Genomic DNA, 18,403 nt, shown 5'->3' with positions numbered 1-18,403 from the left:
GGTCAGACAGCTGGTCTCATATCCTACCCCTCATGACCTGGCCACAGTGACCCATGTGATGGCCACTTCCAGGCTAGATTATTGTAACTCTACATGGGGCTGCCCTTGACCCTGCTCCAGAAACTCAAGCTGGTGTAGAATGCTGCTGCATGGATGTTGACATCATTGCCTGTATGAGCACAGATCCATTCTGTGCTGTGTGAACTGCATTGGCTACCTACTGAGTACCAGATCTGGTTCAAGGTGTTGGTACTTACCTTAAAAGCCCTATATGGCCAGGGGCCAGCATACCTTTGGGACTACCTCTCCCTGTATTAGTCCCGTAGATCTTTCTGATCAGCAACTCAACATTTTTTGGTGGTACCTGGCCCCAGAGGCATCAAACTTGCCTTGACAAGGACTAAAATCTCCTATTCCTATCTAACCACTAAGAATGCATGTATTTTTAAGTAATCAATGAACTTATGTAGTCAATTGGTTTTGAAATAAGAGGAAGCGGAATAACAATTTTAGCTACCAAATTTGGCCTCTTCTGATTTCCACAGATTCTGATTCCTGATTCACAGTCCAGAAAACAATAAATCATAAGTAAGCTAAATGTTTTCACAACGAACTGGGCATGGGCACAACCAAACCATGAATCATTATATATGCACTAATCAGGCTGATTGGTGGATTACTTTGAACTGCTTCTGACCATGGTGCTTCATTTGTTTAATCTTTGCAGTTTGTTTTTCCAGACAGCCTGGTGCTGATTCAATCAATTTCTGGGCAACACTGGGGAGCCCTAGAAATGCCCATAGCAGTTGTCCATAGCTTGGCTGGCAGCTCCGGGAGCCAATCACAATGCTCCCATTCTCCAACATGAAGAGTTGTCAGTGAGAGCTGATGCTGAGCTTTCCTGGGATCACATGATTTGGGATGCTATAACTCAGACATTCCAAATCCAATCACCAAACTTGAAGAGTGGGTGGAGAAGAGCCTGCTGAAAACTTCTGGTGAGTTAAACACCTCCCAAACCAATGAACCAATGAACCACTAACCAGGTCAGAAATCAAAAGTATGAAACGAAACAAACCACTATTTCCCCTGGCCCATGACCATCCCTAACCTGAACCTTGATTCTGGCAAAGTCAAAAATAGCTGTTAGATAAGCCTGGGTTTGGTCATAATTCAATAGGTCAGCTGCAAGTGAGAAAATATGAGACAAGTGAGGGGGGACACTTTGGTTATTTCAAAGGAGAGAGCTATCGGTAAACTCATGCTGACCTAACCAGTATTCTTGAACATGTTAGAATCAAAGTTCAGAATCAATTTTGCTACCTTAATTACTTTCAGATAAGCAGGGACAGACTGCTCCAACAGAAGGATGCTTGTCTACTATTGCTGGCCCTATGCTTCATTAATATTTCACGGTGCTGAGGAAAGGAAGCATGGAGGGGGAACAGGCAGGAGAGGGAAAGCTCTGCATGCTTAGTCTTAGGAGAAAGGACAGTTCATCTACCATGCGAATACTTCAGAGCATTTGTGGGTTGAAGCTGCAGACCCTGAGCTAGTGTTGTAAAACTAGTAGATAATGTCGTAGTGGAGTCTCTGAGGAGATGAATTGTGAAGAGTGAATCTTTCAGATCTGCCATTTTTCATTTCAGAATGCCATTTTGTTCTGTGTTTCATTCCTCTTTAATTCCTGTGGAAGAAGGTGAATTTGTAAAATGGTCTGAAACTGGAGAAATGCATAGTTTGCTGCAGCTTTCAGTTCCTTCTGTTCATTTGTATTGTTCCCTTCCTCCACCCTCTGTTACCAATGATCTCATATATATCAATACAATGTACCTGAAAAACCAATCTATGCGATTGTATGCATGATTACTTTGTGGTAAAAGAGGCCCCACAGGCCCTGATTTTTAATGGGGGTGTGACCTTGTTCCCAAAGGACTAGATGAAAATAAGGTGATTGCTTCCACAACCTCATTGCAAGCCCCCTAACAGAAATAATATTATTGAACTATTATCAGTTAGTTAAGTAGAGAGTTATGTTTATTTAAATACTCCTGCCAACTAAAGTCTCTGTTCAAGCCCATTCATTTACTTAAATGATAGTAGGCATTTCCCTAACCACCTGGACCAATTAACCCTGAATGTAGGGGCAAATCTTGGTCACCTAGGCATTTCCATCTTATCTTTGTAGCTTCATAAGCCTTGCCCTTATACCAATTTTGGGCTTTTATGTATTGGAAAATCAGACTAAGTGAAGTTTCTGGACAGTTTTCAAGGGCAGCTACACACAATCTGGAAGAGGCATGCATGGCAGTATGTTTTAGTAATGGGCAAAGCTTGAGAATCAGTTGAAGCTGAGAAATGAAGGCCTCAGTGCCCTCTGAGGCTTTAGAAGCAGGGCTGGATTCAGCATCACCACCAGACTCTGATACTGACCTTTCTTGGAGTCCAATCAGTGGTACAATGAATCATCTACCACTATAAAATCTGACTTGGCTCACCTGAACTTCAGCTTATACAGCATCATTCGGTTCTTTAGAGCAGCGGTCCCCAACCTTTTTGACACCAGGGACCGGTTTTGTGGAAGATAATTTTTCCACAGACTGGGGAGGAGGGGACGATGGTTTTGGGATGATACAATTGTGGACTTTATTTTGGTGTGGTGGTTAAGTGTGTAGACTTTTATCTGGGAGAACCAGGTTTGATTCCCCACTCCTGCACTTGCAACTGCTGGAATGGCCTTGGGTCAGCCATAGCTCTGGCAGAGGTTGTCCTTGAAAGGGCAGCTTCTGGGAAAGCTCTCAGCCCACCCACCTCACAGGGTGTCTGTTGTGGTAGAGGAAGATAAAGGAGATTGTGAGCCACTCTGAGATTTGGAGTGGATGGCAGGATATAAATCCAATGTCTTATTATTATTATTGCTACATTGTAACATATAATGAAATAATTATACAACTCACGGCCTGGTTGCTAACAGGTCAGAGACTGGGGGTTGGGGACCCCTGCTTTAGAGCCTTCAGCTATTGAGCCTAGGCCTGGACTGCCTCACTGTTCCAAAGAAGCAGAAGAAATATGGTTTGGTGTCACCAAATTATTGATGACTGGCTGACTTCATCTAAGGTCTAGTATATTCTGAACAAAAATGGGAGACAAGATTGAATCCTGAAAAATCCAATGAAAAGGAACAGGAGTATACCAAAAACCCTTTCTAGGATCTGCCAGCTGAGAAGGATTGGAACCTCTGAAAAGCAGTGCTTCCTAATCATAATTTCCAAATTTATCCCAGAATGATACCGTGACATTGAATAGCCCTGAGATATTTGAATACTAGAAGGATTACTCCTCAAAATGAACTCTGTCATCTTTTTCAGAATTAATGATAGCTACCAGGGTGATAAAGGCCACCACAAAACCTCAATTTGAAATACAGTTTTGATACATCCAGATTGTTTTGCAGTATTTAATATACATAATCATCTTATAACCTGATAACTTCTCAGTGATAGGGAAGAAATTTGCAATTGGCTACTTCCATGTATGCTACATATGCTTTAGATGAAAGTAACTGCAAGGAGATCATGGAATGAAAGGAAACATGGCATGCTGGCAGTAACTAAAAGAGATCACATTATGTACAAAAGGAAGAAAATAAAATAGCATGCTTGCTGAATAGTCTGGAGTAATCTATAGAACTGTTGTCTTCGTCATCTATTTATGACTCCAGAACAGCTTTTGTCAAAATAACTAGCAGTAGCTTTTGGTCCAATATGTCATATCACTTACTTGCCTCTGTTGAAAAACTGTTGATTCATTTTTACCCTGTTGATTAATTTCTAATTTCTACTCTGCTATTGTTTTGCTAGTAATAATTTAATTCTATCCTTATACCATGACTTTAGGAACTTTTGATGTAGTACTTTGTATAAGATATCTAAAATGTTCAAATATACACCTATTACCTCACCCCTATAAACATACTGAAATTTTCATTGTTCCAGGAAGTTAATTAAAGAAGATTTCCAGATACACAAGTCTGGAAAGGGTCTATACATTGAATCATAATTGACTTCTGAGAGAAAAAAAAAAAGCAAAGTTTATAACTGATTTTGTGCTGTGTATGTGACTGTATATAATAATTTGGATAAAATACTGCTTAAAAGGTCATTTAGAAATTCTTCTGTGAGCAAAAGACCATGAAAACATTAAAAAAAAAAATCTGACAGCTTCAGCAGGATGCTAGATAGAACAAAATAGACTGGGCTTGAAATATAAATGTTTCTATTTTGTATTGTGTGTGTGTTTTTAAAAAACTTTCATATCTTAAAAAAAAGAAAGGAAAACAGTGCTGTTCTAAACAGAGGCTGATTCCGCACTAACCTAGATCCTTGCCAGGCTTCCGTTTCTCTCCAGAGCAAGCTAGCGATTTTGCACCAGCTGCTCCACGCTGCCATTTTGCACCGGGACAACCTGTGATTTGCCACACTGCAGTGTAAACCTGTTTTTTCAGGTTTACACTGTGGCATGGGAAATCGTGGTTTGCCCCAGCGCAAAATAGTGGTGCGGAGCGGCTGGTGCGAAATCGCTAGCTTGCTCTGGAGAGAAACAGAAGCCTGGCTTGGAGCAAGGTTAGTGTGGAATCAGCCAGAGCTGCACCCTTCTAAGCACATTGACTTCCATTAACATGTAAAGGTCTCTTTATACAGCACATGCAATGCATCTTCTGTTTCATGTTTGACATGGGACTCGTCCTTACAACCCTTTGGAGGGGCAAATTGGTCCCAGAGTATGGCTGAATGCCAGGAGGAACTTTACCTTCCCACTTTCTACCCCACAACACTTTCAACAGAAAAAAAATGGGGAGGGGGCTTTTTGTCCTGTTCCTGGTGCCCTGTGTCTTATGTAGTACTGTATATGCTTGACCTGATAGCTGCTTACTTTTTCACTCATCAAGCATCACATGTGTAATGCAAACCCAAAAGGCAGAGGGGCTGGAAAGGATAAGCTTCTGGGCAGAGATGGTAGCAGTGAAGAGATGCTGGGGAAAAGCCCCAGATTTGCATTAGGTAGGCTGAATTCATTGCTGTCCTCAGGCAAATCCCCAATGATGGCACTCTTATGGCTGAAGAGGAAAGGTTCCAACAGTTTGTGGTGTGGTAGATGTCCCCAGGCTACCAATTGGCCTTAACAATTGCTAAACATTTCCCTCAGCATAGTCAAAATTAAGTAGGTTTATTTCCTTTTCATTTTATGTGACAAGCACATAGACATTTTCTCCCAGTAAAAGCAACGGGACTTCCAAAAATGTCTACTTTTGGTTGGAACATGCCAACCTTCAGTTTAGTATTTTTGTAAAACAATATTTACACAGCAAAATGAATACAAATAGTCCAAATAGCTAGTATACAAATTGCTAAATCCAAATAGTATTTTTGTAAAACTACATTCACTGAGCACAACAAATACTAATAGTTCAAGCTACATCAACAATAAAGTTGCTGACTTTGAGTGAATTGAAATTGGCTAGTGATTTTGCAGAAATCCTTCATCACACATAGCAGTACTTTTCAGTGACATATAAATAATTGACAAGTTTGTTTTGACCCATTGTTTCTTTGACAAGTTGTTTCTTGTGAAAACTACTTTCAGGAGTTAAAGAGAATAGGGAGAAAGTACAGTTCTAGGTCAGTCTGGTTATAATATAATTTAAGATTGTAGTTCATTCAAGTAAAAACAAAATTATACAAATAATTTTGAAAGCATGGAAACAAGTTAGATGTTGTTCAGAATCCATAACAGCAATAAATTAAATGTTTTCTGAGCCTCAGGGTATATAGTTTTCTGAGCCTCAGGGCATGTAGCAGAGAAGATGCACTGCCTGGGTGTTCAGGTATTTCTTGGATTCTAGGAAAGCTATATGGTACCTCTTTAGTGCATAAGTTAGTCAGGATTCATAAGCATCATTTTTTTAAAAGAGAAAATAATTGGCTCTTAAAGTTTCAGAAATAAATGAATGAAACTGTGCAAGAAGTCTGCCCAGCTGTTTGGTAGGCTGTGAGCTTTGCCTTATCTTGGACCATTCTACTTAAGTAACAGAAACTGCTGTAATGATGGGCATAGAAGAAGACAGAAGGTATAGAAGAAACTATTTCATATTTTCTACACTGCATGTGCTGGCTACTGCAAGTTGCATTTTATTGCATATTATTAATTTTTACTAAGTTTTGTTAGACTGGAGTGGTTTGGCATTTATTGTTATATTATTTTTAATTATGTATTGTAAGCCACCTTGAGCCATGGGGAAATCAGAATACAATTGCTTAAATAAATAAATAAACTGACATGCAGTGTTTGTGCCTTGCCAATTATTGGTCACAAAAATCCTTTGAGAGGGTCAGAACATTGACAAAAAGTGTGTGTGCGGCAGGTGTGTGTGTGTTAATGCAATATGAAAATGTGTGCAAACATACCTGAACACTACTTTTGACCCATTTCAAAGCAATCTTTCAAAATTGGTGCTTTATGTTGCTACTGAAAATATTCACTTCTCAAAAAAACCCAACTTCCCTTTTAGCTTAGTCCTAACATCAGCTTCTCTTTGGTGCATGTTTATTCCTTGGTATTTCTGTTTGATTTTACGTATATAGCCATTGTTTCTTACTTAACTTCCACTGTTAAGCTTCTATGAAACTCCAAAGCAATGAAGCAATATGTCATTCTATACAGAGATAAGGGGGAAAAAACTAGAGGATGAAATTACTGCACTCATCTGGCATGCATCTGGACATGCATATTCATGTGTATGAAAGACTCTATGCTACTCTACCTGAAAAATGAAAGACTAAAAATTAGCTGTTTCAAATGAGTGACTTTTTAAAAAGAGGCTTTCATAAAAGTTTCAGAGTCATACGTTACTCTTTTCACTTCCACTAGCATAGAACATGCTCTCTTGATCAGCCATTAATAGATAATATCTGTAATAATAACATACTAGAAAATACTTTATGTTGTATGGGGCTTGACCCACCTCTTCTCCAGGAAGAAGTCATAATGAGTCAGTATGGTGTAACAGACTACCTGATTGCTTTGGAATTTGGTTATCACTAAATTGTCCTTACATCTTGAAATGAAGCTGCAAAATACCAATCAATGGTCTAAACTATGTTTATTAATAGCTGGTTTTCATATTGTTTGTGGTGTAGCTACACTATAGGCAGCCTCCTGCTGCCAACATTTCTGGGCAACACCATTCTGGCTCCAAACTCAGCTGGCATTGCTTTCAGCTTTATTTATTCTAGCTTGTATTGAAAATTGTACCAAGAAGTGGCAAGTCTGATCTCCTCCCAACTTGCATTCTGTAAAGCAATCAAGGGTTTAGCTGATGCTGCTCAACACCAAGGGAGTCCTTTCCCAATTTCCTGCTCACATAGCCAAGCCTTATCTATATGTCTACCCATTACCATTCCTGTCAACCTAGTTAAAGCCTACAACAAGGGTCCCCAATCTTTTTGATCCTGCGGGCACCTTTGGAGTTCTGACGAAGGCTGAAGGACACAGTCACAAAATGTCTGTTGCAACAGCAGGCAAAAGTAAACACAAAATGTCAGGAATCAAGATTATATACAAGTCTAAGAGTAACTCTTCAACATTTCTGGCAGAAGTTCTGTTTAACAGGATGCCTTTTAATCTGCACAGCCAATCAGAAGCCCTGCTGAAAGCACTTTCTGAAAGCACTTGGTGGGCACCAGGAAACTGTCAATGGGCACCACACCATGAAATATCAAGCTTGTTCTTACCACAGGAGGTTATTCTTCCATTTAAAGTAAGTGTGAGAACAGGTACCTGCACCACCTTAGACAACAAACATGCTTGTAGTAGAGACAAACACTACCCATCCCTTCTTTCATATGGGTTTAATTTCCTCCATCCTGATGTGATTTAGGGCCTGAGACAAAGATGAATAGGTTGTTGGTTCTGTTCAGAGAGAACAGTAAGAGTCCTGCGGATATCTAGAGTGTATAGTTCAGCTTCATCATGTAGTTGCAGTAGAGATACTGTTATAGTAATGTCTTGATTTAAGTGAAGCTCCTAAAAAACCTTGGGCTGCAACCTGAGGAATGGCTATAATACTTGAAAAGTTTAAGGAAGGAGAGATTATGAGGGAAGGTCTTAAGTTCACTGATGTTCTGACTACCAATAATACAGATTCCATAGAAAGTAGTATGAATGGGCCGCAAATCCAAATGGTATGCCCATTAGTTTGGGTAGCACCAGTGCAAGACTCCACTGAGGGACTGGGGATTGGACTGGTGGGAATTGATTTAACAAGCCTTTTAAGGACACTTCAGATTCTCTTTGGGTGAAGACTGACTTTCCTCATATATGTGCTTGAAAGCAGGCGATGGCTGCCAAATGCACTTGTATAGATGATGAGAACATTTTCCCTCAGACTAAGTATGGGAGGGAATCAAAGATTTTATTTAGGGGGCCCATTACTGGGTCAATATTTCTGACTAGCCCATGAAAAGAGGTGCTTCCATTCTGAGGAGTAGGAGTGCCATTTCAATGGTTCCTTGGAGTTTAATAATCCCAGTCCCACATGTTCCAAAAAAGACTGAGCCATGCTGTCAAATGAGGAATGTGCATGTTCAGGTGTAGGAAGGGGCCCCAACAAGGGAGACCATGGAAGGGTGGGAGAACATGGTATCTTCCCCATGCCTACATCAGGCAAAATGGGGCTATTACTATAGTCAATGCACTTTTTGCCTTTATCTTTCACAGCACTTGTGAAATCATTGGGAGTAGGGGAAAGGCATAGTGTATGTCCCCTTTCCTTGAGATCTGGAAAGTATCCCCTAAGGAGTGAGGATATAAGAAGAGAAAAGAAACATGTGCATTTCTTGTCCTTATCTGCTGCAAGCAGATCTTTGTCGGGAGTGCCCCACCTTTGGAATATTGGGAGGAGGAAGTGATCATCCAAGTCCCATTTGCGAGGTTCTGGGGGGAGCATATGAATGAGGAAGTGTACTGGTTGCTGAATCCTGCTATCTGCACTGCCTGAGCCTTTGTGAAATATGTGCCTTTGTTTCTCCCCTGGACTGAGACAACAACTAGGGCATTTGCCATGGGATTCTAGAACAGAAAAGGACAGTTCTCATACTTGGTTTTCATTTCTGTGTGCTAATGGTGGCAGAGAGACTAGTCTAAGTCAGGGACTGGTGGTGATTTCTAATAGTTCATCCATGACCGGGAAGGTGACTGGACTAGCAGAACTGAAATGTGTCACCTTGAACACTGGATTTGTGGTAGGAGTGTGCATTTGGAACTATCCGAGAAGAAAATATGCTCCCCCCAAAAACCTTATCAGTATTTTTCGGGTATATTTCAGCTTCATAAATGTATCCAGATTTTCTTGGGGGAGGGGGGAAGCCCAAGAAAATCCTAGATATATTCAGGAATTTTGGGTAGTTCTGAAAACAGTCCCTGCCTCTCAGCTGTTTGTCATGCGGGCTTATGCAGTCCCTTTTAAACTTTAAAGTCAGCTTGAGGATCAGCTGAAGTTACATGAGCTGAGAGCTGTGGCTGGCTTCTCTTGCAGTCCAGTGTAAACTGGGCTGCAAGAGAATCCAGCCCAAGATCAGCTGGGTCAGTGGGGAATTGACAGCTGCAGGTGAATCCAACTGCAGGTGAATCCATCCCAGCCTCAGGATTGGGCTGATCTATCTATCTATCTATCGACCGACCGATCGATCGACAGACAGACAGACAGATAGATATGTGGGGACAGTGCTGAGGCAAAATCAGTTCCTGTTCATTATACAGTAATTGTTTATAGTCATAATAAGACTGGAAGTTGGGCCTCTGATCAATCAGAAGATCATGGTTTACTCCTGATGCTATTTGATGGTCCTGTATGACAATGGTTGGGTCAGAACCAAGAGGAACATATGGACCCCAATTTTGGCCATCATGGTATGTATCATGTGGGTCTTCAAGAAGAGACCTCACAGAAGAGATGGGGATGTTGTGGGAATTGGAACTGACTGAGGTGCCACTTGTGATTGATGGGATCACAAAGGTTGATGACAGGGAATAGGAAGTCCAGAGTTCACCTTCTGGGAATGGCCTGATATTGAAGAGAAAGACATTGGGAATGGCCTGATGGTGAAGGGGTTCTCAGAATCATTGTAGGTTTGGCAACAGACCTAAGTGATGACCATGCTGGAACTGTGACTTTATGATGAAGATGACTTGAATGACTTTGAAAAGACTTTTTTTTTTTTTTTTTTTTTTGCAGTCTTGTGCTTACTATGAGCCCTTTTAGGAGGAAACTCTGAAGCAGTTCTCCCTGGTGATGATCAGATAGTAATTTGAGCTCTTTTAGTTTTTGTATCCAGAGATGGGGGATCTGAATCTTGGATCCATCAGAACTGATGGCCATTGGATCCATGTCTCTGGATTCAGTCACAGAGTGTGCTTGGGCAATTGTTGACAGCAGTGTCAGACAAGGATTTCTCTCAAAGAACAGCTTTTAGGTGAGATGCTCTGTCATGTCTCACTTTGGGAGTAAATTATCTACACACTGGACACCTTAAGACATCATGCTCCTCACAGAGGCAGAGTAGACAAAGTGTATGGTCACCTGCACTGGTTTCTTAAAAAGAACTTTTGGGTCCTTTTTTAAAGGCTATTTGCACCACAGTCTCCTTCATAATGAATTTAGTTTGAGAAAAGAAGGAAGGTTGAAGGTCATAGTTCTGCCAAGCAATACTTCAGAGGAAGAAACCTCACTCCATGGGGGCAAAAGAAATCTGAGAGAAGGACACTCTGTTTCCTCCTTTCACCCTGGAAAAGGTAGGAAAGCAGTGTGGAAGTGGGGAATGGAAAAGCCTCTAGAGCAGGGGTGGTCAATGATAGCTCTCCAGATGTTTTTTTGCCTACAACTCCCATCAGCCCCAGCCATGGCCATATTGGCTAGGGCTAATGGGAGTTGTAGGCCAAAAACATCTGGAGAGCTACCGTTGCCACCCCTGCTCTAAAGTTTTTGAGCTTCAAAATCTCTCTGTGGCAGGCCTGCATATGTGCATTATCCTATATATTACCACAACAATGAACTTGGGGTTGTAGGAGAAAGTTAAAAGAAAATATCAGCTCAGTACCTTGGATCCAACAATGTGCAGGCGGAAACATTAGCATAGTTCTGCTTGTGCTAGTTCTTGTACAACACCTAGCACATTCATCCCTATTTATTACAGTTCCCAGACGTTTGTTACACAGAATCTTGCACAAGCAGAAATGCAAATAGGAATATAAGCACGAAGGGCAACCATAAACTTTTTCTTGCATATCCACTTGTGCAAGAACTCTAGGACAAGCAGAAATTTTGTGCTGGATCCAACCCAGTGTGCAGCAGCAATGAAAAGGGCATATTTTATGAAACTGCAAATAGATACTTCATTCTATAAATAATTAAACTGTGGAATTAATCTCCATTGGATGTAGTGATAGCTACAAGTACAGATGGTTTTAAAAGTGAGTTAAGCAGATTCATGGAGGTTTAGTCTATAAATGAGTCAAGGGAACCTCCAAACAGAGGCAGCAAACCTCTGAATACCAATGCTGAAATTTAGCTTTAGGAAAGGGCCTTGGCCTGTAAAGCCTGTTGCTGACCGCCCACAACAGTTGGTTTTGTGAAACAATAGGCTGAATTAGATGGACCACTGGTTTGATCTTATATTCTTAATTAGGTAGGTCTCCTTAGGCTGATGCCTACCCTCCTAGCTTTAGTAGAGAAGAAGAGGAATTGCTAGTCACTAAGGAGAAATTAGCTATGATATTGCCACTCTCCCCAATTTCATATTGTTTCTTTTTTTGTAAAAAGATAACTTACATATGGACTTGGACATTATGGATTGTTTAGGTCCTAACTGGGACAATGGCAGGAATAATGTGAGTTTAATTAATGATTTTAAAGCTCAGTTTTACTTCCTCTCAAAGATTAAAAACTTGCATTGCTCCAACATTCATTTTTTCCCTTATTTTTGATCCTTTCTTTTTTTAGCTGTGAGATACATCCTATGCTTTCTCTAGGTTTATTTTAGAAACAGCTGAGCAGGAAAGGAAGCCACAGGTTTCTTTTCAGCAGGTTATTTTCAAGGTGCCAAGTAAAAGCTTTCTAGCAAGTCTAACACCTCTACTTTGTCAACAAGATAACGATAAAAATAAACAAACTGTGACACTCTTTCCTGAGATGTTTCACAAATTTTATATCAGTGCAGTATCTAGAGGATAACTGGGGAAAAAGCTAAAACACACACAAGTGAATGGAATCTTTGTGATGGAATGCATTGGGTACAAATTATAAATACCTCTTAATTATAAATATAAGAAGAAAGATCATTTTCAGCATATTACAAGAAGCAAAAGCATTTTTATCTGACATAAACATAACTGAATGATCATTCTGTATTCCCAAGATATCTTTGCAATATGGCAAAACCTTTCTGGAATTGAAAGAACTTCAAAAGGAAGATTTGTGAGATGCCATGAGGGTCTGCTGCTATTCCAGTAAAAATTCAGAAAGCCTGAATATTGTTCATGTATCTAAGGTTTAATAGATCCACAATAAATGCCAAGCTACTCGTTCAATCTGAGCACCTCTCATGGTTTATCAGTTGTCTTTTTATATTGGTCTTTTTGTACTGGAATATACATGCATTTGAAACCCCATGAAGTAAAACCACTTGGGGAAAATTTTGAATGTGTAAACAGCATGGGGATGTATGGTTAAGCAGTATTTGCCTCTTCTCTACTCTCAGGTGCTTTCCAGATTGCCTTAATGTTCAATTTTCATTTCCCAATGTTACCAGGGTGTTCATTTGTTTGTTTGTTTGTGTGTGTGTTCAGACAACTTTGTTGACACACCTGTGCTGACCTGGTATTTCCTTGATTCCCCCCTCCCCCCCATTCTTTCCTGAACTAGTTTTTCCTGTACTTTTTTCTTGATTACAGAATTTATTCTCAAGGTAGCATCCTGCTTAGAAACTGAACATATTTTTCCACCTTATGGATTGCCACCCAACACTCACCCACAAAAGGCAGATTTGGGTGGGGTTTTTTTAAATGTTTCAGTCCTGGAGAGTGCCTGTGCTGAAACAGTCAGTGTTATTGGGAGACCTGACAGCTGCTTTCGCAGTTCTGCATATTCAGAAAGCTGACTCAGTGTCAAGCTTCAAGGTGATCTTCACAAGGGTGAGGGAAGAATTCTGCAACTCTAGTTTCTTAAAAACCAGACCTTGAGAACAGTGCAGAAAAAGACTGAAGAGATACACATACTAATCATAAGCCTCAGTGGGGAAGGAAAGGAGGAGGAGAGAGCAATATTCTGGGTGTGTTGAATGCCTTGGATCCCATCCCCACTCCTTGCTTTACACCAGAGTAGACAATGAGGCTATTTTCATGTACTAGGATTGTGCCCTGCCCTTGTGTTCTGATGCAGGCCTGGGTGATGCTAGTCAGGGAATGTTGGCTCTCCAGATGTTTTTGCCTACAACTCCCATCAGCCCCAGCCATTGGCCATGCTGGCTGGGACTGATGGGAGTTGTAGGCAAAAAACTTCTGGTGAGCCAACATTCCCTACCCCTGTGCTAGGTGATGCAGACAAATTTGACACCACTTAACTCTTAAGTAAGGCTCAGGGATGGAAATTTAAGCAAGGAGGGGGCTGTCATGAATCTTCTTCTCCCTCAAAGGGCACATGCACTGGAAACAGAGGCAGGCTCATCCAGGAAGTGTGATGGTGTGTGATGGGTGGAGAATGTATTTTAATGAGGATTGTGCAGTCCCCTTAAGGTTACTGAAATGCAGTAAGGCATGTGCAAAAATCAAGGAAAAACTCCAGAAAATCAATCTTCAATATGAATGTGAAGAGATAATAACAGGGACAGGGAAAATGAAAAAAAGTATGAGAACTGATTGCATCATTAGCACAATCATCAGGACTGCCACGACACCAACAAATAACAGAGAGGCAGATGCAGCCTAGAAAACACCTCTGGAACTTGCTGTTGATGCATCTGTTCAGCAAAAGTGGGGTCAGTATTATCAATACAGATGGTTTCGGAACCATGTGGGAAATATGAAAAAGCCTTTCCATTAGATTAAACAACTAACCTTTATTAGAGAAGTGGGGCAGAAATATACCATGTTTTAATAATACAGATGGAAAAGCAATCTTTGGGAAGCCTGGTAAACTATTATCTGTATGGGTACTAGGGTTGCCAACTCTGGGTTGGGGAAATTGCTGAAGATTTGGGAGGTGAAGCCTGGGAAGAAGTGGCTTGGTGAGGGGAGGGACCTCAGCAGGATACAGTCCATCCTCCAATGCAGTGATTTTCTCCATGGGAACTGATCGCCACAGTTTGGAGATCAATTAGGAGAACGTGTGTGTGAACATAGTATTTGAAAATTTGTTCTGTGGCTACTTCATAAAATAGATTCCTAATGAAGATTTTGTCAAAACACATTTGGTCCTTTGATTTAATATGACACGTTTGTGGGGTTTTTAAAAAATATTTTGCTGATCTTGTCAGATTGCTATTTGTTTATTAAGTTTATTTATTATTTCTTTTTCAGATAACAGTAGATTTATTTATACCCCTTATCCTCAACCCTTTTCTGGCATTTAATATCCTTCAATTCTGCAAAATTATTCTTTTACTTCCCAGTCTCCCACCCCCCATTTTTTCCCTATAAGTGTCAAGTCTGCAGCAATGCCTAGTTAGCTTAGTCACAAACTCTGGTTCAGGAAAAGGATCCTGGGTAAAAACCACTCTGTATTCAGATGCTGCTAGCTTAAACTCTCCTTCCCCCACCTCCCTTCTTTTGTTATGTAGCAATGCTTAGAAATGGGAATATGGGAACAAGATTGTGGTGCCTTCTCAGAGACAGCCGGTGCTAAGGAAGCGCCCAAGGCCAGCCAAAGCTTGAGAACGATAAAGCAACAATAATGTGTGAATGTGCCCTGCATAGAGTGCCCCCCCTAAGGAATTCCTTTGATGTGTACCTTAAATGTTTGCTCTTTGTGTATGCTTGCCAGTCTCTCAATCGTCTTCTACAGTCTAACAATATGTTACAATAAACTAGAAACTTTTTATCAAGAAGGTCTCGTTATTGAACATCAGACTTGACATTTTGAGAGACTCCCTTTTTGGAGTTCAACCTTTCCGGCAACTTGAAAAGCCCGATGGCCGACCAGACTCCAGACAACGGAGAACTCCCACCCGATACGGGACTGGAGGGAGCTGCCCCGTGGCACGTCTTAGACCCGAGACGAGCCACGGAATCTCCCCCCAAGTTCCAGCTGGTGTTGTCACCCCAGCAGTATCAACCAAGGACCTCGACCACCATCATGGATCAGGCCCCTCTACGCCGGGAAGCCATCCTGAACTGCCACACCAGGCCGATCCAGGGGGCAGGAATGGAGGCCGTGAACCGGGGCTCAGGTGAGACGGACAGCATCATCGTCGTCCAGGTCGGGGAGGACGAGGATGATGGGGCAGGACGCCGAGGGGCCGACAGTGGCGAACCGAAGCCTAAGGACCAGTACGAAGAGGACTACAAGTTGTTCCGCTCGATGGTCCGCAAAGAGATCGATGGGGCCCTCGGAGGACTGAGGGACGAGGTCCGCCACCTGATGGTCCAGCTGGGGAGGGCCCTGGGGGGACAGCCTCCCGAAGACCGGCCACGGCCCAAGCGGGGGCCCGAAGCCGGCCGAGCCAGCCGGTGGCAGCCGCGGCACCCACCCCTACGAGGGCAGGTGCCACGCCGGTGCTTGCCCCCCAACCTCAAGCGGGGCCACGAAACGTGGGGAGAGAGTTGGATGCCACCTTCGATGGGGACCCGGAAGAGGTGAATTATTTCGGGATCCAGGCAAACAGCTACATGCACTACTGGGGGCACTCCTTCCCCGATGAGTTCAGCCGGGTCGACTACTTGGGCTCGAAGCTGAGAGGAGCGACCAAAAGATGGTACGTGAGCCTGTGCGAGACCAGGAGCCCGATCCTGGACGACGTGCACACCTTCCTGCAGGCCCTACTGACCCAGTATGAAGACCCACTGCAGGAGTCGCGAGCGCTGGTGGCCCTGCACGACATGCAGCAAGGGGCCTGACCCATCCGCGAGTATGCGGCCGACTTCCAGGCCAACGTCGCCCGAGTCCGAGGGTGGAACGAGGTGATGAAGATAGAGCAGTTCACTAATGGGCTGAATGCGAGCATCCTAGATCGGGCCCTCACCCAAGCTCGCCCAACTACCTTAGTGGGGTGGATTCAGCTGGCCGGGGAAGTGGAAAACAACCTCAAGCGAGTGGCCATGCTGTGCCAGCACCAGTCCGGGAAAACCCAAGCGAGAGGGAGCCCCGCTAAGGCCGAGCCCCCCAAAGGGAAGAAACCGGCCGCAGCAGTACCAGTGGGGCCCTGCCGATGCTTCAGGTGCGGGGACCCGAACCACCTGGCCTCCAACTGCCCACCCCCCCCGCCACTACGGGCCCTGCTGGCCCCACCTAAGCCGATTGCCCCCACTCCGAAGAAAGCCCCCGGCCGCCCTAAGGATGCGGCGAAGAGCAGCGCGGTAGCGGTGCAGGAGGAGCTGCTGGAGGAAGAAGTGCTCCTGTCTGCGGAACTGGCCGACCTAGCGTGGGTGGAAGAGCCGGCGGGAAATGAGCCCAACCTGCTGCTCTGAAGGGTGCCCAACAGCAGGTCGATCATGACGAGGCACCGCTGGCGGTGAGAGTGACGGGGAGATTGTATTTTGTGACTGTGAAACTGTTGAACCCTAAACTACGGAGGTTCCTACAGATACGAGCCCTTATAGACTTGGGGTATAACAGAGAACTGATCTCCCCCAAAGTGGTGGAGGCTTTGGGACTAGAGAGCTCGCAGCTACCCCACCCCATGCTGTTTGAGCAAATGGATGGGTCCATGATGTGCGGAGAGCCCTGCACACGTGAGACACAGCCATGTCTCATGGGGATCGAGGAGCATTGGGATCAGGAGTTTTTTGTGATTGCCCCTTCGTGCTCATACCCGGTAGTGCTGGGGGTGGGATGGTTAGAAAAGCACGAACCCCTAATCCGGTGGAGGGCGCAAACCATCAGGTTCCTGGACCCTGGGTGCAAAACCCACCTCTGGAACATGGCGTGGGGGCCGAAAGCCCCTGCCGCGAAAGAGAGGGCATGTGTGATGGTGGAGGAAGTGCACCCGATCCCTGAGGTTTACCGCGACCTGATGGAGGTGTTTAGTGAGAAAGAAGCCAACCAATTGCCCCCTCACCGGAGCACGGACTGTGCTATAGAACTAATCCCGGGGGAAACCCTACACCGAGCCAAGTTATACCAAATGGGGTGGGCAGAAAAGAAGGAATTCCGCAAGTTCCTAGACCAGAACCTGGCGAGGGGGTTCATCCAACCGGCCACAGCCCCCCACGCCGCACCCGTCCTGTTTAGGAAGAAAAAGGACAACTCGCTTAAACTTTGTACCAATTTTCGCGGAATTAACGCGCTCTCCATGTCAAACACCTACCCCATCCCCCTCATCCGGGACTTGCTGATCACGGTGGCGGGGGGGGGGAATTTTCACCAAGCTGGGCTTACGAGATGCGTATTTCCGGGTGCACATCAAGGAAGGGGACGAGTGGAAAACGGCTTTCAACACACCGATGAGACAGTTTGAATATTTGGTGATGCCGTTTGGGCTGCAGGGAGCCCCGGGGGTGTTTATGAACTTTATCAATGATGTGTTGAGAAAATACCTGTACAAGGGGGTGGTGGTGTACCTGGATGACATCATTATTTACTCCCAAGACGAGGAGTCCCATGTAAAACTGGTGAGGGAGGTTCTAAGCACGTTGCTGGAGCACCAACTGTACGCCAAACTGTCCAAGTGTGAGTTCCACCGAACGGAACAAGACTACCTAGGCTTTTGGGTGTCTGAACGCGGCCTGGCCATGGACCCCGCAAAGGTCCAAGCAGTACTAGATTGGGCTCCCCCGAGGACACGTAGACAGCTCCAATCGTTCCTCGGGTTCGCAAATTTCTACAGGCAATTCATAGAGGGGTTCGCCCAGATCGCCCTACCCTTGACCGATCTCCTAAAGACCAAAGGCAGGGGTCCGGAAGCCAAATGGCCGGGGGCCGGGCTAAAATGGACGCCCGAGTGCCAGGACGCATTCAATCACCTGAAGCGCCTGTTCACTAGCGAGCCCGTCCTAAGCCACCCGGACGAGCAAAGGGCCTTTGTGGTTCAATGCGACGCTTCCGACGTGGCCGTGGGAGCCATACTCATGCAACGGGATGGGGAGGGAAAACTGCGACCCTGCGCCTTCATCTCCCGAAAGTTTTCAGACGAACAGC

The 18,403-nt window shown here is 43.9% G+C and overlaps 1 protein-coding gene across 1 annotated transcript in view; it reads right to left on the bottom strand.

Moving 5' to 3' along the window:
* PTPRD (protein tyrosine phosphatase receptor type D) overlaps positions 1-18,403 on the bottom strand; it is a 1,753,725-nt gene that overhangs the window by 1,219,631 nt on the left and 515,691 nt on the right. The window lies entirely within an intron of this gene.

This window comes from Heteronotia binoei, chromosome 4 (genome assembly GCF_032191835.1).
Source record: "Heteronotia binoei isolate CCM8104 ecotype False Entrance Well chromosome 4, APGP_CSIRO_Hbin_v1, whole genome shotgun sequence".
NCBI lineage: Eukaryota > Metazoa > Chordata > Lepidosauria > Squamata > Gekkonidae > Heteronotia > Heteronotia binoei.
The sequence above is the reverse complement of the archived record's forward strand: the minus strand, read 5'-3'. Positions and strand labels throughout refer to the sequence as shown.